A 20,345-nucleotide genomic window follows, 5' to 3' on the forward strand; every position below is an offset into this window, starting at 1 on the left:
GGCTAGTAAAATTAAACATATTAACTCTATGTGAGTTCCCCGATAAAGGAATAATTCCTAAATGTATACGGTATGTGTATATTGATACCGGGAAGAGAACTCAAAATAGAAAAGGGACAAGTTTACTGCTTCCCTGGTTCTCGGCAACATGTTTATTTCAACAAAACTTTATTAGTATTATCAGGACAGGTTTCCAACTATGAACATATTAATGTAGATAACCTACCTTTGTTAAAGTTTTGATCTTTTATTTAGAGAAAGTCTCTTTTCTTATTTGTAGAGCATATATTAAATATACGATGGCAGATTTCCTAAAAAAGAGCCATGGTTTAAGGGAAATATATAGGAAGTTACACTAGTGTCTGGAATATTATCTTAGGTCTTACAATAACACTCAACCTTATTTTATATATTTAATGGCTAAGGGAAGAAAGCAAATATGCAAATCGAGATTATTGTTATTACATCTGAATGGGAAGATCACTATATTTGCACTCATCAAATTATCGCGTTTTCCCAAGGAATCTCAATATTTAAACCATTTCTGAAAGTATCAAAGGAGAAAATCCAATAAACTTCCAGTTTTTTTGTGTATTTTGAGACCTCCCTTATTGTCTGGGGTTCTGATTTTTCCAAAATTCTCCACCCAAATTCTTCTGGTTTATGATTTTTCTCAATAAAGTTTTTTACCAGAGGGGCCTTAATCTTACCCGTCCTGATTGCCGAACGGTGTTCAGTAATCCTAGTTTGGATGGGTCGGGAGGTTTCACCCACATAAGCTAGTGAGCAAGGACACAGAATAAAATATATAGTATTCTGTGTTCTGCAGTTCCACATATGGGTTGCTTTAGTGGTAAAACCATTGTGTGTGAAGGTTTCTCCTTCAATTATCATATTGCAAGATTTGCACGTGGAACATTTCATGGTTTCCTTAATGGGCACATTTCCATTGATTTTTGAACAAACATGGTGTCAGTTGATTTCTATCTGTGTCAGCCAGGATAAACCTGAGTCTCTTTGCCGGTGTATAATATAACCTATGTAAATACTTATAATGTGTAATGCGCAACCTACTGCTTGCTGAGATCCGCGCAGTATGCCCACAACAATATTGCCATTGAGCATCTGCAATGTCTCGCCCCAGTTCCTCACCCCAATGTGTGCGGGAGCCACTTTGTAGTCCTGGTCTGCTCTCTCGTATACTCTTATATAAGCCTGACACTAAATGTTTCCCATCAGTAGACCCTAGCATTTGGTGAAGCAGGACGATGTTTACTGGCTCATAAGGGAAATCAGAGGGTATCGACCTCATCCCCTGTCTGAGACGCACGTAAAGAAATATATCTAGAGGTGTTGTTGGTATTCCTTGAAGAACGTGCTCCATAGACCGGAACATCCCATCATGATAGAGATCTCCCCAGGTGGTGACATTTACGTGTTTGCAAAGGTATCGAAAGCCCTTCTCCTGTAAGAGCGAAAGGTCTGGGTGATACAATAGCTGAAGCCGTGAGAAGTAAAGGATAGGCAAATCAAGCAATCTTTTGATCCGGTGCCATGCATCCACTGTACCCGACACAGTAGTGGTAGATGCCGCCCGCGCGCTAAAAGGGCCAGGCATCACCCCAGTAAGCGGTATTGGTTCAGCCAACCAATTCGTCACGGCTATTTGCGGCATATATCTAGGGGGGTGCACCCAATAGTATGCATAGTGCGCTTGTGCACTCAGAAAGTATGCCTCAAAATTTGGGATATCAAAGCCTCCCTGGTCATATGGCCTCGTCTGTATCGACCACTGAAGATTCGCCTGTTTTCCCCCCCACAGCAGTCCGAGTAGCTCAGTTCGTAATGTCTTAAAAAAAAAACACCCCGGGGCATAGGGGATATTAGGGAACAAGTAAAGAAACCAAGGGAGCACCACCACCTTGATCAGTGAGGCTCTACCAGCAAGAGAGAGAGGCAGCGATATCCAGCGTGTGACATTGGCAATTAGGCGTGTTATGGCTGTACCATAGTTAGCACATATAGTTTCTTCTCTATCTTCCGTGACTTGAATCCCAAGGTACCGCAGCTCTGACTCACATCACTCTATTGGGAAATCCAGCGGGAAGTGAGACACCCCTGGTGTGAGCGGGAACACCTGGGATTTCCCCCAATTAATGCCTATTCCGGGCACGCAAAATAGGATTGATATTTTGTTGTGGATTTCTTACATAGAGCGTGATATCGTCCCCGTACATGGACACCAGTATTGGTCGCAAACAACAGCGAAACGCTTTTTCCTGGTGCAACTGACGCAGTCTACAAGCCAAAGGCTCCATTGCCAGGGCAAAAAGAAGCGGGGACAGTGGGCACCCCTGTCGAGTGCCTCTGGATATCACAAGAGGATGTGATAAGTGTCCATTGATTAACACTTTCGCAATGGGGAGGCGATTTAATAACTCGAGCCAGGACATATATATCTCAGGGAAGCCCATCCGCCGCAGCACCCGAAACAAATAGTCCCACTCTACCGAGTCAAACGCCTTTGTGGCATCTAAAAAGACTGCGGCAAGCAGAAAGTCAGGCGCCACGTTCTGAATGAGCAAGAAAAGAGTCCTGAGATTGTGAGATGTGGCCCTACCAGGCACAAAACCTGACTGGTCAGGCAGCACCAGCTTATCTAGCAACAGGGACAGACGATTGGCCAAGACTTTCGCCAGGATTTTTGTGTCACATCTCATCAGAGACAACGGTCTACACGAGTCGCACGATTCCGGAGACTTCCTGGGTTTCAACAGCGACGTGACTATCGCCTCTCTCATTGAGGATGGTAATATGCCCACTTCTAGTGATCTTTATACACCTCTTTCAGCACCGGAGCCATGATATCAATGTATGCCTTGTAGAATTCAGCCGGGAGGCAGTCTGACCCCGGTGCCTTCCCGTTCAGGAGTTGCATAATGGCCTCTCTAATCTCATCAGGTTCAAATGGGATACTTAAAAATCTTCACTGAGTATCTCCAAGCCACCCAAGCGCTACATCCCCCAGGAACTCCTCAAGATCTATGACACCCCTTCTCTGAGGCGTGTATAACTTAGTGTAGTGTGCAGTAAATGCCTCCAGAATACTCTGCGAGTCTCGATACGGCAGCCTACCTGGTTCCCAAATTTCAATAACATGGGTACTACAGCGATGTTGCCTAGTGATGGCAGCCAGCACCTTCCCTGGCCTTTCACCCTCCCCATAAGCACGCGCTGTCCAGTATTTACCCCGGAATTTCGCCTCCCTATGCGCAGCATCCTCATATTCTGTTAAAGCTGCACAAAACTCCTTCTGCACTTGTCCCACCTCCCCCCGCTCCATGCGTCTCTCCATCTCTTTCAAGTCACGGTCCAACCTCCATATTGTGTTTTTTAAATCTCGCAGAACCCCAAAGCTCTTAGACATACAGTGCCCACGAATTGTGACTTTGAATGCTTTCCATATCGTTTCGATATTATCAACCGATCCTTTATTCCACACAAAAAAATCTTCGGTTTCTTCTCCTAACTCTATGCGGAAGACCATATCTAACAGAGCGTTGGTTGGGGGGATGGAGCTTGCTGGCGACAATGGCGGACGCGTGATCCCCTAGCTCCGCATTGCTGCCCGACAATATCCTTCAGTAATTTTTTTTATTGTATATAGTTAATTAAAACCTTTACGATATTGTTCATATAAAAAAAAGCAACTTGTACTTTAAAATTAAAGTGTACAAACTAGAGATACATTAAAATAGAGAAACTTTCTAAAATGTCTCTGTACATAGTGATTTTGCAGTTGTACTTGCACTTCGCACAGTCGGATTCGGACCTTTGCCGTCCTTTACCTCAGTGTTCATGATTAGCTGAAGTGCCTTTTGGCAAAATCTAGCGGCCCTACAAGCTGTCTGCAGTTTGTAGCTGTTCAGGGCCAGCATGACAGCCGGGCGGCATGATCTAATTTGAGAAAGACGAAAAACATGAAGTAGGTAATCACGTCTCAAATTTGTTAAAGATGGGCAAATACACAATATGTGCACCAAGGATTCTTCCATTTCCCCACATAGTCTACAGAAGGGTGTCGGCCATGTTTGCTTCCATTCAGGTGTGTGATTTTTTAATATGGTGGTTCCCAGTCGTAATTTTAAAAGTATTTTTTGAGCAGCTGGGGATATATGGTTGACTAAATAGGGTTGTGGCTCAGGCTTCCCATATGTGGCCAACACAGTCCATCCATGTTTTTTATTTGCTGTGGCAGCTTTATCTGCTGTCCATGATATTTGCTTTGCTGCTGCGTTAGTCTCTTTTTTAAATGCCACAAATGATTAATTTGTGTTCCATGCCTTTTCCATATTAAGGCTCGAGACGGCGTTCTCCCATACCATTTTCCATGAGTTTTTTGTCTTTTTCTGGTTATTTATCTCAGTCCAACAATGGCCCATAAGGGTGTCCTCTTCAGCAGCTCTTAGTTTCCAGCATGTTTTTAATATGACTGCTTGTCTGATTTGGTGCTGGTTTAGTAGACCGAATTCCAAGCGGATCTGGGATTGAGATACGAACCTCGGAATATGAAAGATGTATTTGAACAACTCTGATTGTTGTGTGTTCAAAAAGTTAGCATCTTTTCCCTTGTACAACTCCGATCCATACGTGAGAGATGGGAGAAATTTTGCAGATATTATCTTCAACAAATGCGAATTGGATGGACAATTCATTTTTCTTTTTAACAAGTTTAGGGTGAAGCGTAGTTTGATAGCCTGTGCCTTTCTGTAAGACTGATGATCTTTCAGCGACCACCTAGCATCGACTACAACTCCAACAGTATTTGTACGTGGAGGTCTGCTCTAATGTGTTGCCTGCAATTTGCCATTTAAAGGATTTCCTCCCTGGCCGAGCGGCAAAACAGACAATCTTCGTTTTTTTATAATTAATTTGGAGCCCAGATGTAATCGTTGAGCTTTGTGATGGAACGTTGAAGGCCCAACGGGGTCTGACTGCAGAGTACGATGTCATCTGCGTACTGTATGCTCCTGATTTTGTGGTTGGCTAGCTTTGGTGGATCACTTTCTGTTTCCGCAATACACTAGTTTTATTCTAACCCAGGTATTCGAGTATAGGTGTATAATGGCCAACAGCAGATTTGTTGTTATTCCCCAGTTGGCCATCTTTCGCCATAGTGCCTCCCTCGGAACTGTGTCGAACGCTGCTTTGAGGTCTACAAAGCATGTGTACAGTTTCGCTGAGTTTTCCCTTCTTTTTTCCACCATGAGATTTAGCGCCAGCAGGTTGCATGATGTACTGGTTCCTAGCCTGAATCCTGTCGGCGTGATCGGCAGAATCTTATTCGCACTCACCCAATCTTCCAGGTCCCTCAGAAGATTCGAGGCATAGATTTTGGCCTCGACATCTATGAGTGCAATGAGGTGGTAATTGCCTGGGTCGGACCTTGAGCCTGCCTTAAAAATAGGATGTAAAATGCTACCTCTCCATGACTCGGGAATGCTTCCGGTTTGAAATACATCATTATATAGTGGGGTGAGGTATTCTGCCCAAAACTGTTGGTCTTGTTTGAACAAACCGTTCGGTAGGCCATTTGGGCCTGGGGCGCCTTTGGACCTCAAGTTTTTAAGGACCATTGCTCCCTGAGATGGCGTTATCCAGTTTCTGTATGTTTGTGGCTCCACTTCTTGGGTATTTATTAGTAGCGAAGTCTGCTGGTCAGTGCACCAAGCCGGGATATTTTTCCTTTGGGCTTGCTCGATGTGTTGTATCTAGGGCTTCCGGTTTTATGGTATCTATTTTTTTAACATTTCCGTCTGTATTTATCCATATTTATTTTTTGGTAATTTTTTCAGTATTTATCCATATTTATTTTGTCGCATGCAAAAAAAGGCGCTGTAGCTAGTATTTATTCACATTTATTTAAAAAAGCAATGCACGCTTGGTTGCTTTAGGTTGAGATAGATTTATGCAGATGGGTAAATGAGTTTCTGCTTTTAATAAAGAGATCCTTTTGTTACTTGCTGTTAATAAATTGCAAACCTTCTAATATAAGACAGTGAGCTATGAAGGGCCTTGTAAGCATCGCTGTCTTATGTAACGCATCCTATGCATTTATTTGCTCATGATTTATTGTATTGGAATTGCATTTACATAGCGCTTACTACCCTTGACGAGGCATTGAAGCGCTTTTTTATCTAGTAGCACGCTACTCTGGAACTACCTCAAAAAGTCTGGGATTGTGAATAGCATGACTTTCCGTGGTGGTCACATTTTAGTCAGGAAAACAATATTATTTGAGTAGAGGTGAAATAATTATGTTTTAGACTGGATAAAATCATTATTTGCCATTGGTACCCATGCATATTGTCTTGTCACTGACCTAGCAGTACTAAAAGAAATGCCTCCCCAGACTGAAAATGCTGCAGTACTCTGCAGTAAATACAGTGCTGTGCAGAGCTCCCTGTGAAAGTCGCACTGGTCCTGCAAGCACCCACCACAGTCTTAAAGAGGACCTTAACAACGTTGCCAAATTATGAAAATGTCACACATAACAATGTGAAACCTTGGCAGCTATGTGTGCAGATTAACATAAACAAAAAACTCTCCACAAAGAAAAAACATGGGGAAAAAAACAAGAGGGCAACCTCAACTCTCCCTCTTCCCCTCCCCTCCTTTGGTTGTAAAATTTGTAAGGCACAGCATACACACTCTATTGACACCCTCCAACACTTACTACAGATGCCATTAGACCGATATCGTGCACACTCAGAAGCACAAAGCAGGAAAAAGCAGCTGCACTACAGGTCCAGCAAGCAGCAGGGTCTGATCATTTGACACTAAAGTTTAATGTGTGCGCATGCATATCTCTTGAATCTAGGGGCTGAACACAGTCAAAAGCATGCCTCTCAAGTATCTGTGAAGTGATTAGCTTTGTGCATTTGTTTTCCCTACATTTCTTTTAGGTGTGCATCCAGCCGCACCTCTGCGCCTGCCAGGATAGCTCCAAACCAGGATACTTAATTAAACAAAAGGAGGCCTAATGGCCCCTTAACATTGACCTTTATATTGACTCTGCTGAAATCCTGTAAGCCCTCTCCCTGGTTGCGCTCGGACAGACTTGTCTTCGAGACAGATTTATTGGCATTTTTCCCTTTTTACATATAAATACAGGGAAAGGAAAAATATTTTTCCGTCTGTATTTATATGTAAAAATCCGTTTAAACGGAAAACCGGGATCCTTAGTTGTATCCAATCACCCTCGAGAATGTTTGCATTGAAGACCTGTGCCGCTCCATTTGCCACTTTGTTAATTTCAGCCCAAAATTTCTCGTTGTTATTAGATTTACTAGATGCTAGTAGTGATTGCCAGATGTCATTTTGGTATTTCGCTTTTTCTAACCACACTTCTTTTTTGTAGTTTTGTCTCAAGCTATAAATTTGTTTGCCAATATCTTCACCCTTTGTCTTGGCTATTGCATGTAGCTTTCTGATTTCTCGATTGAGTGACCTTTTCTTACGCAATATTGGGCCAAAAGGCACATGCGGTGATTTTCCAGTTTTCCTTTTAATGATTTGGGTTTGAGTCGAAAATCTCTCCATTAAATTTGTGATCAGATTTTCCCAGTTGTCCCGGAGAGCGGATGCATCTGCTTCGGACACTTCAGTGTGTACTTTTTTCACGTACATCATTATTTCTTTGATGTTGTTGCCATTCCAAACTAGTCTCTTAAGATTGTAGAGACTTGGAGGTTCGATCAGTGCTTTGCATGCGGTGGCCCTTTTGTATTGGACACTGAATTCGAAAGCTTGTAGGCTGTGGTCGCTCTCCAGTTTGTGGATGATTTTGAAACTCACAATAGTTTGCAGGGTCTCTAAGTCCACCATAGTGTAATCCAGCACTGATTGAGCCTGTTTAGCAATTCTAGTGGGGGCCACTGGTTGATCTTGTGAAAACCGGCCGTTCAAAGCAATCATTCCGACCTCGGCAAACATATCCTTCACTATCCTTCATCTGCTTGAATAAAACACCGGGAGCACGATCTGCGCACGGAGGAACTGCAGCGATCTACGGCAGCAGAGGCAAGTCTGGCGGCTAATGAGGCCGCGAAGCCACGACCTTGCGTGATCTTGGACCCGCGCGGCGTGCTGCGATGTGCGGATCCCAGAGGCGCCTGAGACCGGTGAGCGCCATGCCCTCGGCGTTCAGAGCTTTGGGTCCCGGACTGCGGGGGGGGCGAAAGCATAACCCATCCGGATCCCCCCCATATGCCACTGTGCCCTGAAGCTGGGAGACTTTGTGAGCTCTTCCCCCGGCACCTCCGCAGCGTCTGTGGGGAGATTGCACCGGCCCTCGGAGCACGGCCTAGTAGTGCGTGACCCAGCCTGGGGGAATCTAAAGACAGAGGCTTGGGACATAGAGACGCTCACATCACCAGCATCACCTGTTCTAAGAAGCCTGCAACTTTGTCCCAGGCGCCCAGCCCCAAAATAAAGGCAGGACCTCTACAATCACCGCAAGCATAGAGTGGCGACAACCTAGTAGTTTTACGCTCTACCGGACAGGTTGAAGCATAGCCTGGGGGTCAGGGACGGAAACGGCGCTACATCCAGAGGGACACTAGCCTGTAGCCACAAAATCTAGCCGTTCTGGGGCCGTTCTTGTACAGTGGATCCTAGGGTATGCCTAGTGAGATAGCACGCCCAGAGAATTACCGCGACGACGCTACTGCCACCTGTAAATCTGGGGCGGGCCTCGCTGACAAGCAATTGTGCTGAGGAACATAGACAGCCCGGAGCGCTTAGGAGTGATCTTGCGACGTGTTGATACCCCGCGTCTAGGGGGCCCACAGCAACGGTGCTGCCCACTGAATGCCAGACCTGCTTGGCGCCATTACGTAAATTGGCTACCCCGGGAAGACTACACAACAAGACTTTGATACAACTAGACGGGGGGAGATTGGAAGGTCCCGAGCCATACACCACGCGCCCAACTTGGCGAAGGTCGGTGGGGGACCGCCCGAGCGCGGCCTGTGCTGTGGGCCTACTCACCTCCCCCCATCGACAACATGGGGAAGGGCGACAAGACCCAGAGAAAACTCCCATTTGAGCAACGTCGCGGCAAGACCTCGGAATCCCAAGAGGCAAATAAAGCTATCTCAACGAATGGAGCGGGACATATTGATTATTCTGACATTAAAACCATGCTCTTAGCCATGGAAAAAGGCCTGCAAGACAGTATGTCATCAATCGGCACCGAGATAGATGCCCTCACCTACCGAATGGACCACATGGCTAATCGCGTCGACAAACACGCGGAATGCTTAGACATGTCCGAAAGACGCCACACAGAGGTTGAGGAGGCACAAACGGAATTGGACACTGATCACAAGAAAATAGAAAAACTTATGCAATCACTCCAAGAGAAGACCGAGGATTTGGAGGCCCGTTCGCGACGCTCTAACATACGCATCACAGGGGTTCCGGAGACGACACCGACTGGCACCATGGAAAAGTTTGTTGAGAAGCTCTTTGTCACATTGCTGGGTGAGAACGTGTTTTCACCAATGTTCAAAGTAGAGCGCGCACACCGTTCGCTTGGCCCTCGTCCATGCCCGGGAGCCCCGCCGCGTTCCATTATCGCCAAGCTCCTAAATTACAGGGACAGGGACGTGGCCCTCCGGCTAGCCAGAGATAAGAGGTCATTGCAGTTTGAAGGCTCGGAAATCTCACTATATCCTGACATCAGTGCTAGGGTGCTAGAGGCGCGTAGGCACTTCGCCCCGTTTAAGAGACAGCTTCGGGAACTTGGACTGGATTATGCCAAGCTGTTTCCTGCAAAACTGCGAGTTAACCGGCAGGGGCATTCCCACCTTCACAGACCCTAAAGCACTACAGCAGGCCCTGAAGGGGTGGTCCAAGGAACACCGCAGGGACACCAACAGCCAGGCAGATGGCGAAGATCGGCGAAGTCTACTTGACGAGCAAGAATTACATTGCCCTCTTGCCTGCTTGTGGGGACGAGAGGTGTGAGAAGTTGGCCTGATAGGTGATGTTTCCAATTCTGGAACCACCTATTATCAGACCAAACAATCCCTTATGGTGTCTGGTTGTAAGTCAACCTTATTAGACAAGCTATCCTAGGGGTAGCATGGACTAAGCAGCCTAAAGGCTTAACTTAAGAGGTCGTGTTAAGTGAGCTGTTTTACCACATACAATCCTGTAATATCAAATGAAAGGACACCACACAAGTATATATTATAAAAATATATGTATTTATTACTAAAAACAATCCCCAGTATTCTTTATGAATAAAGGGGCACAAGCGTTAAATCAAAAGCACTGTTTAAACATACAAAGTTGCACAATTATGGATGAGGGCAGGGGGCCACTCAAACCATATACTAAACAAGTGGTATAAGAGATGCCACTCGAGCAGTGGTTAGGCCTAGGGCCTAGGGAATCGCTGGGAGCAGTCAGGACAAGCAATGCTGAAGTCGGGAATGGCCCTCGGGATTCGGGAGCAGTGCGGAAAGCGCACGCATGCACCAATGTTAACCAATGGTGTGTAAAAAGTGTAAAGTTAGAGTTTAAGGACACTTCCGCTGAACCTAGAGGAACAAAACTTAACACACAGACCCTAGAGATGTGCACCAGTGTGGGAACACCGGCGGAGCAAAGTTACCTCACCCACAGGAAGTGGGTGCACAGGGTCGAAGTGGCGTCGGGTTTTGACACGCAGGCTCTTGGTGCTTGAAGCTGAAAGGGCTGCAGGCGGGTTGAAGATGAAGTGTCCGGTGGAGTCCAAGGGTGGACTCAAGTCGAAGGGTACCTGAAAGCAGAGGGGACAGAGTCTGGGTCACTCAGCAGTGACCAGGGTGGAACCAGGACGGAACCAGGCAATGTCGGGCGCAATCAGGTGGTCGTCGAGGAGCTTCTCTCCGCTGTCACGTGGGCTCTGGGGCATCTGCGACGTCCAGGAGCAGGTCACGATCTGTCCCACGCAGGCTCTCACCGTCGGCGCTGTCGGCTTCAAGTTTGGAGCAAACAACACTTGGCAAGAGCAATCCACGCGGAACCGGGAGATTGCTTCTCACTCGGACCAGGAAGGTCAGAGCGGGGGCTCCTTTTCAGGGGAGCTGGTGTGGATCTGGAGCAACCAGATTCACGAGTCTTCTTCGTAGTTTCGTCGGCACAGGGACCACTAGCCGGCTGGCAAGTGACCGGGCCAACGCGTTGAGCCAAATGGAGCAGAAGGGCCCCACGCAGCACTCGTCGAGTGTGGAGGGCTGAACTTCGGCTCAAGAGTAGCTCAGGGTGGGGGCTTCTCAAACCCCGGTGCACAGCTTCGAGGGTCACTCGTGGGCTGCACAGTCAGCGTCTCGTGGTCAATTCAAGATGGCGTGCCCCACGCTTCCGGTCGCCTCCACGGGTCTCAGCTCTGCAGGGACTGTGGATCGGGCTGTTGGAAGGCAGGCAAGCTTGATCTCGTCGATCTCAGTCGCTCGAGTTCCGGCGGGAACTGCAACTAAGTAGACGTCGAGGGCTGGATGGTGCCTGCTGCTGCAGGGTGGTCACTCCTTGACCACAAGGGAGATTCTTCGGGCTTCCACGTTGAGATGGAGGTCCAAGGGTCCAGAGTTTCGTTTCTAATGTTTCTTCCAGGAAATCTGATGTGCATTGGCACTGCTCCCACTCTTATTCGAATCTGGGGGGCGTGATTACCTGCTAGGTCCCCCCCTATGGGTGGGACTCAGGAAGTGGGTGGATACACCCCCTTCCTTTGATCCAGGCCGCCCTGGCACGAGGGCTGGAGTGCCCCAGAACCGGTTTGGCCGGATTATGCAAGGGGCAGCCTTGTGCGCCCCAAGCAGTGTCTGGTTTCTTTCAAACCTCCCTGCTACAATCCACTATCTCCTGTCTGGAGGGCGGTGACACCCTCCTGTGACAGGAAACCCTTTGTCCAGGACCCATTTGGCCGAGTTTCGGTCAGCTGCAGGGGTCCAGTCATTTGTCTGTGGCAGAGGCATCCATTTTGTGGATCTAAGGTCTTTGGAGAAATTAACCGCATTTAAGTAAAGCAACATGTCCTACCCCTCTAGAGGGGTAGAATGCTATCCCCGTCGCCAGAACTGGCGAGGGGATAGTATTCCAAATCGTATGACACCTTACACGACATGTTTTGATAAAGCCAAACCAAAGTTGCTATTTAACCGCGAGGATTATAAGGCACTTAAGAGTATATGGTATGGCATTATCCTGAAACAGCTTAGGGAGTTGTTCCCGACAGCTGCAGACAGGCTCAGCTCATGCTAGAGCTCCATCTCACATAAAACCACGCACTCTGCCTCCAGGATTGATGAGGCCTTCCATAGGAGTGGCTCACAGGTTTACATGTGTCCAGATATAGGTTTAGATATAGGTATACTATATCTAAGCAAGGGGTGATTACACCACCTTACCCCAGCTGAGTGATCAGCCAGTTGTGTCAATTTAAGAACCAGCCAGGGGTGGCAAAAGATATGCTGCAGCCCCTGGTAGGCCTTGGTGGCCCCTATGCCCTGGGCACCTATAGTGCATTATACAGGGGCTGACAAGGAGTCCATTTCCAATTGTGGTATGTGCCTATAGCACATGTGTCAGTAATTTAGTGAGAGAACAGCAGGCTGGGGGTCTGATCAGCAGGCCCACAGCCTCAGTAGTCGAAAACCAGTGAAGCAAAAAGCAAAAATTTGGGGTGACCATAGGATAGCAGACCCTACTCTCCTACACAACCCCCCCCCAAACGCAGGGACATTAAACTAACCTTGACCAGATAAATCTTCATGTTCTAAGTGGAAGTACCGGGAGAGACCATCTGCATTACCATGGTCAGTCCCTGGGCGGTGCTCCACTGTAAAGTCCATCCCCTGTAGGGAAATGGACCACCTGAGCAGTTTGGGATTTTCACCCTTCATCTGATTAAGCCATAAGAGGGGCTTATGGTCTGTCTGAACTAGGAAGTGAGTTCCAAACAAGTAGGACCTCAACTTCTTCAGTGCCCAAACCACAGCAAAGGCCTCCCTCTCAATGGCTGACCAACGTTTCTCCCTAGGGGTCAGCCTTCTGCTAATGAAAGCAATGGGCTGGTCTTGACCATCTTGATTAAGTTGTGAGAGCACAGCTCCCACCCCCAACTCAGAAGCATCTGTCTGTACAATGAACTGTTTGGAGTAGTCAGGACTCTTCAGGATAGGTGCAGAGCACATGGCCTTCTTCAGGTCATCAAATGCCTTCTGACAGCTAACTGTCCACTGAACCTTTTTTGGCATCTTCTTGGATGTCAAGTCATTGAATGGTGTCACTATAGACCCATAGTTCTTCACAAACTTCCTGTAATACCCAGTCAGGCCCAAGAAGGCTCTGACTTGTGTCTGGGTAACTGGAGGAGCCCAGTCCTGTATGGCCTGGATTTTGCTCTCCAGTGGCTGAACCTGGCCTCCACCTACTAGGTGGCCCAGGTATACAACCTTACTCTGCCCTATCTGGCACTTAGTGGCCTTGATAGTTAGGCCTGCCTTTTGCAGGGCCTCCAAAACTCTCTTCAGGTGGATCAGGTGATCCTCCCAGGTGGAGCTAAAGACAGCAATATCATCTAGATATGCTGCGCAAAAGTCATCCAACCCAGTAAGGACTTGGTTCACCAACCTTTGGAAAGTGGCAGGTGCATTCTTCAAACCAAAGGGCATTACCACAAACTGATAATGTCCACTAGGGGTAGAGAATGCTGTTTTGGCTTTTGACTCTTCAGCTAGTCTGATTTGCCAGTAGCCAGCTGTCAAATCAAATGTGCTCAGAAACTTGGCAGAAGCCAATCTGTCAATGAGCTCATCTGCTCTTGGAATGGGGTGAGCATCTGTCCTAGTGACAGCATTGAGACCCCTGTAGTCCACGCAAAACCTCATTTCTCTCTTTCCATCTTGGGTATGAGGTTTTGGCACCAGGACTACTGGGCTGGCCCATGGGCTCTCTGATGGCTCAATCACTCCAAGCTCCAACATCTTTTGCACCTCAGCCTTGATGCAATCCCTGACATGGTCAGGTTGCCTGTAGATCTTATTCTTCACAGGCAGACTGTCACCAGTGTCCACTACATGGGTACACCAGTCAGTCTGGCTGGGTGTGAGTGAAAACAAATGCCTGTGGGCCTGCAAAACTTGTCTGCAGTCCATCTGTTGCTGGTCAGTGAGGCTGCCTTCCAAGGCTACTCCATCAACTGAACCATCATCAGGGTTCTGAGAAAGCAGGTCTGGGAGAGGGTCACTCTCTTCCTCCTGATCCCCATCTGTGGCCATGAGCAAGCTCATGTCCTCCCTGTCCACAAATGCTTTCAAGCGATTCACATGGATTACCCTGTGAGGGCTCCTGGGTGTTCCAAAGTCTACCAAGTAGGTGACTTCTCCCTTCTTTTCAATGATAGGATAGGGTCCACTCCATTTGTCCTGGAGTGCTGCTGGAGCCACTGGCTCCAGTACCCACACCTTCTGTCCTGGTTGGAACTCTACCAGTACAGCCTTTTGGTCATGCCAAGCTTTCTGTAATTCTTGGCTGGCCTCCAGGTTTTTGGATGCTCTTTCCATGTACTCAGCCATCCTGGAGCGGAGACCAAGTACATAGTCCACTATGTCTTGTTTGGGCTGTTTGAGAGGTAACTCCCATCCTTCCTTCACCAAACACAATGGACCTCTCACAGGGTGGCCAAACAAAAGTTCGAAAGGGCTATAACCAACCCCCTTCTGTGGGACCTCTCTGTAAGCAAAGAGCAGGCAGGGTAAAAGAATGTCCCATTTCCGCCTGAGCTTCTCTGGTAATCCTTTTATCATGCCTTTAAGGGTCTTGTTAAATCTCTCCACAAGCCCATTGCACTGTGGATGATAGGGGGTGGTAAACTTATAGTTTACTCCACACTCCTTCCACATTGCTTTCAGATAGCTAGACATAAAATTCGTGCCTCTATCTGATAGTACCTCCTTTGGAAAGCCCACTCTTGAGAAAACTGCAATGAGGGCTTTTGCCACCACAGGTGCTGTGGTGGTCCTTAGGGGAATAGCCTCTGGATACCTGGTGGCATGATCCACTACCACCAGTATAAATCTGTTCCCAGATGCTGTTTGGGGGTCCATTGGACCCACAATATCAATTCCAACTCTTTCAAAGGGAACCCCCACCACAGGTAGTGGTATTAGGGGGGCCTTTGTTGTGCCACCTGACTTACCACTGGCTTGGCAAGTGACACAGGAGCGACAAAACTCCTTGACATTTTCTGACATGTGAGGCCAGTGAAAGTGTGAAACAAGCCTGTCCCACGTCTTGTTCTGGCCTAAGTGTCCTGCAAGGGGAATATCATGGGCCAAGGTAAGAAGGAACCCCCTAAACTGCAGAGGTATGACCAACCTCCTGGTCATGCCAGGCTTGGGGTCTCTAGCCTCTGAGTAAAGGAGTCCATCATCCCAATACACAGTATGGGTACCTTGGGCATCCCCAGCAGCCTCAGCAGCAGTCTGCTGTCTGAGGGGTTCAAGGGAAGGGCAATCTAATTGAGCCTGCCTCAGGTCTGCCCTTGAGGGTCCCCCTGTCCCCAGAAACTCAACCTGGTCAGGTTCAAGTTCCTCAGAGACAGTCTCCTCTTGGACTGCAGAATCAGTTTCCTCTGAAACTTGATCCTCAACCTGGGGCAAGGTGGAAGGCTCAGCCTTTCCTCTCTTGCTCCTTCTCTTGGGTTGTGGTTGGTCTATTGTTCCAAGATCCACCACTGGTTCAGGAAGGCACTTCTTAGCCTGAGCCCTTGTCATGGCAAGGACATGCTCTGAAATCCCTAGCATTTCTGCATGAGTCCTGTACTCCACTTCTGACCACGCTGAGCTTTCAAGATCATTGCCTAACAGACAGTCTACTGGAAGGTCTGCACTCACAACAACTTTCTTTAGGCCATTTACCCCTCCCCAGGAGAAGTTCACAACTGCTACACTATGGGAAGTAGTGCAGTTGCTTGCATTGGTCACTAGGTAACTCTCACCTAGTACAATCTGTCCAGGATCCACAAAGTCAGGTGTCACCATTGTGACACTGGCACATGTGTCCCTGTAGGCCTGAGCCAATTTCTCATTAATTAAGGGAGTCTGCCTGTATTTGCCCAGGTTACTGGGGCTTACTGCAGTGGGCAACTCTATGTCCACATCATACAGGAGAACTGCCTGTGTAGGGATTCTGACTAGGCCAGATCCTACTTCAATACCCAGGGTCAACCCAGCTACACCCTTGGACTGTGTTCCACCACTGCTTACTGTACTTGGGGTTGCAGTTGCTTTAGGAGCTGGAGTGGTGGAGACTGGATTTGCCTTGGTGCACTCACTGCCCCAGTGTGAAACTGATTTGCAGGTATTACACCAAGGTGTCTTTGGACCTTTGTTCTTCTTCTTCTTGTTTCCATTTTGGGAACCACCCTCCTTACTATTAGTTTGGGGGCCTGAAGACTTCTGGTCTTTTTCTTTATCTTTCTGATTACCACCCTTCTGGTCTGTTTTCTTCTGGTCACCACCTTGGTTCTGGGGTTTCTGCTTAATCCTTGTTCTGACCCATTTGTCCGCCTTCTTTCCCAATTCTTGGGGAGAGGTCAGATCAGAGTCAATAAGGTATTGATGCAACAGCTGGTTTGTACAGTTATTAAGGATCTGTTCTCTCATCATAAGATTGTACAATCCTGTATAGTCTGAAACTTTACTTCCCTGCAACCAACCCTCCAAAGCCTTAGTGGCACACTCAACGAAATCAGTCCAGTCTTGAGTCTGTGCTTTTTGGGTATCTCTGAACAACAACCTGTATTGCTCAGTGGTTAGGCCAAACCCTTCAATAAGAGCACTCTTCAAAACAGAGTAGTTTTTGGCATCCTCAGGTCTAACTGTGAGGAGCCTGTCCCTCCCTTTCTCAGAAAAGGAGTACCATAAAATTGCAGCCCACTGATCCTGAGGAACCTGCTGTACCATGCAGGCTCTCTCAAGAGCAGTCATCCATTTGTGGATGTCATCCCCTTCCTTGATGGGGGGCACAATTTTTGTCAGGTTTCTATTGTCATAGCCCCTGTCTTTTTCTCTTGGAAAATTGCTGCCACCAGTGGCATCTAAGCCACTTAATTTCTGCTCTCTTGCCAAGGCAAGTCTAGCTTGAGCCAAGGCTACCTCCTCCCTCTCTATCTGGAGTTTGACAGCCCTCATTCTGGCCCTATGCTCTAGCTTTTGAGAAGCAGTCATGCCTCTCTGTGATTCTCTGGAGGCACTAGAAATATGAGAGTCCCCTGAGGGAGATCTCACTCTTCTGTTGCCTGGGAGAATAACATGATGGGATCTGGGGAGGTGCTGACCCTCTCCATTCCCCAGTAGGTCTAAGTTGGCCTGGCTAAGCCTGGCAACTGGGACCTGGCTACCCCTCTGACCCTGATCTTCTGGGTCCTCAACTTCTGAGTCCTCCTCCTCCTCTTCTTCTTCCTCATCTTCCTCCTGAGGGGGATCAGTTACAGGGGGGTTCCCTCCATTTCCTGTCTCTAGGGAAGCTTCCTTCGCCCTTTCTAAGTCATCCTGCTCTAGGATGTCCATCAGGATTTGGCAGGTGGGACTTCTGCCCCTTTTTAACCCTCTTGATTTGCACAAGGCAACCAAGTCCTTTCGGGTTAGTTTGTCATAGCTGGAAGTTGCCTGGGTAAGGTCAACTGTCACAGGAGTAGACCCTGAGGCTTTTCCTGTGTCAGACATGACTCTAGTGTGGTGTAAGTGATGCACCTACCTACACTAAGTGTTTTCCTACTGTACCTTACTAGTGAGTTGTAGTCAGGGTGTGCTAATCCCTTTAATCTACAACTACTAAGTTCAGTAGAACTTAATATGCTAAGCTTTTGATTTATATGTACCTAGAGGTACTTGATGTGATCTTTCAATTTGATACAAAGATTGCAATGGTAAAACAACAGCAAGCTCAAATCCGCACCGCTGCTCACCAATTGGAGAAGTTGGCCTGATAGGTGATGTTTCCAATTCTGGAACCACCTATTATCAGACCAAACAATCCCTTATGGTGTCTGGTTGTAAGTCAACCTTATTAGACAAGCTATCCTAGGGGTAGCATGGACTAAGCAGCCTAAAGGCTTAACTTAAGAGGTCGTGTTAAGCGAGCTGTTTTACCACATACAATCCTGTAATATCAAATGAAAGGACACCACACAAGTATATATTATAAAAATATATGTATTTATTACTAAAAACAATCCCCAGTATTCTTTATGAATAAAGGGGCACAAGCGTTAAATCAAAAGCACTGTTTAAACATACAAAGTTGCACAATTATGGATGAGGGCAGGGGGCCACTCAAACCATATACTAAACAAGTGGTATAAGAGATGCCACTCGAGCAGTGGTTAGGCCTAGGGCCTAGGGAATCGCTGGGAGCAGTCAGGACAAGCAATGCTGAAGTCGGGAATGGCCCTCGGGATTCGGGAGCAGTGCGGAAAGCGCACGCATGCACCAATGTTAACCAATGGTGCGTAAAAAGTGTAAAGTTAGAGTTTAAGGACACTTCCGCTGAACCTAGAGGAACAAAACTTAACACACAGACCCTAGAGATGTGCACCAGTGTGGGAACACCGGCGGAGCAAAGTTACCTCACCCACAGGAAGTGGGTGCACAGGGTCGAAGTGGCGTCGGGTTTTGACACGCAGGCTCTTGGTGCTTGAAGCTGAAAGGGCTGCAGGCGGGTTGAAGATGAAGTGTCCGGTGGAGTCCAAGGGTGGACTCAAGTCGAAGGGTACCTGAAAGCAGAGGGGACAGAGTCTGGGTCACTCAGCAGTGACCAGGGTGGAACCAGGACGGAACCAGGCAATGTCGGGCGCAATCAGGTGGTCGTCGAGGAGCTTCTCTCCGCTGTCACGTGGGCTCTGGGGCATCTGCGACGTCCAGGAGCAGGTCACGATCTGTCCCACGCAGGCTCTCACCGTCGGCGCTGTCGGCTTCAAGTTTGGAGCAAACAACACTTGGCAAGAGCAATCCACGCGGAACCGGGAGATTGCTTCTCACTCGGACCAGGAAGGTCAGAGCGGGGGCTCCTTTTCAGGGGAGCTGGTGTGGATCTGGAGCAACCAGATTCACGAGTCTTCTTCGTAGTTTCGTCGGCACAGGGGCCACTAGCCGGCTGGCAAGTGACCGGGCCAACGCGTTGAGCCAAATGGAGCAGAAGGGCCCCACGCAGCACTCGTCGAGTGTGGAGGGCTGAACTTCGGCTCAAGAGTAGCTCAGGGTGGGGGCTTCTCAAACCCCGGTGCACAGCTTCGAGGGTCACTCGTGGGCTGCACGGTCAGCGTCTCGTGGTCAATTCAAGATGGCGTGCCCCACGCTTCCGGTCGCCTCCACGGGTCTCAGCTCTGCAGGGACTGTGGATCGGGCTGTTGGAAGGCAGGCAAGCTTGATCTCGTTGATCTCAGTCGCTCGAGTTCCGGCGGGAACTGCAACTAAGTAGACGTCGAGGGCTGGATGGTGCCTGCTGCTGCAGGGTGGTCACTCCTTGACCACAAGGGAGATTCTTCGGGCTTCCACGTTGAGATGGAGGTGCAAGGGTCCAGAGTTTCGTTTCTAATGTTTCTTCCAGGAAATCTGATGTGCATTGGCACTGCTCCCACTCTTATTCGAATCTGGGGGGCGTGATTACCTGCTAGGTCCCCCCCTATGGGTGGGACCCAGGAAGTGGGTGGATACACCCCCTTCCTTTGATCCAGGCCGCCCTGGCACGAGGGCTGGAGTGCCCCAGAACCGGTTTGGCCGGATTATGCAAGGGGCAGCCTTGTGCGCCCCAAGCAGTGTCTGGTTTCTTTCAAACCTCCCTGCTACAATCCACTATCTCCTGTCTGGAGGGCGGTGACACCCTCCTGTGACAGGAAACCCTTTGTCCAGGACCCATTTGGCCGAGTTTCGGTCAGCTGCAGGGGTCCAGACATTTGTCTGTGGCAGAGGCATCCATTTTGTGGATCTAAGGTCTTTGGAGAAATTAACCGCATTTAAGTAAAGCAACATGTCCTACCCCTCTAGAGGGGTGGAATGCTATCCCCGTCGCCAGAACTGGCGATGGGATAGTATTCCAAATCGTATGACACCTTACACGACATGTTTTGATAAAGCCAAACCAAAGTTGCTATTTAACCGCGAGGATTATAAGGCACTTAAGAGTATATGGTATGGCATTATCCTGAAACAGCTTAGGGAGTTGTTCCCGACAGCTGCAGACAGGCTCAGCTCATGCTAGAGCTCCATCTCACATAAAACCACGCACTC

General features: G+C 48.1%; 1 protein-coding gene across 2 annotated transcripts in view; it reads left to right on the forward strand.

Moving 5' to 3' along the window:
• The window catches only part of LOC144783182 (uncharacterized), a 273,155-nt gene that overhangs the window by 8,870 nt on the left and 243,940 nt on the right, over positions 1–20,345 (forward strand). The window lies entirely within an intron of this gene.

This window comes from Lissotriton helveticus, chromosome 1_1 (genome assembly GCF_964261635.1).
Source record: "Lissotriton helveticus chromosome 1_1, aLisHel1.1, whole genome shotgun sequence".
Taxonomy (NCBI): Eukaryota; Metazoa; Chordata; class Amphibia; order Caudata; family Salamandridae; genus Lissotriton; species Lissotriton helveticus.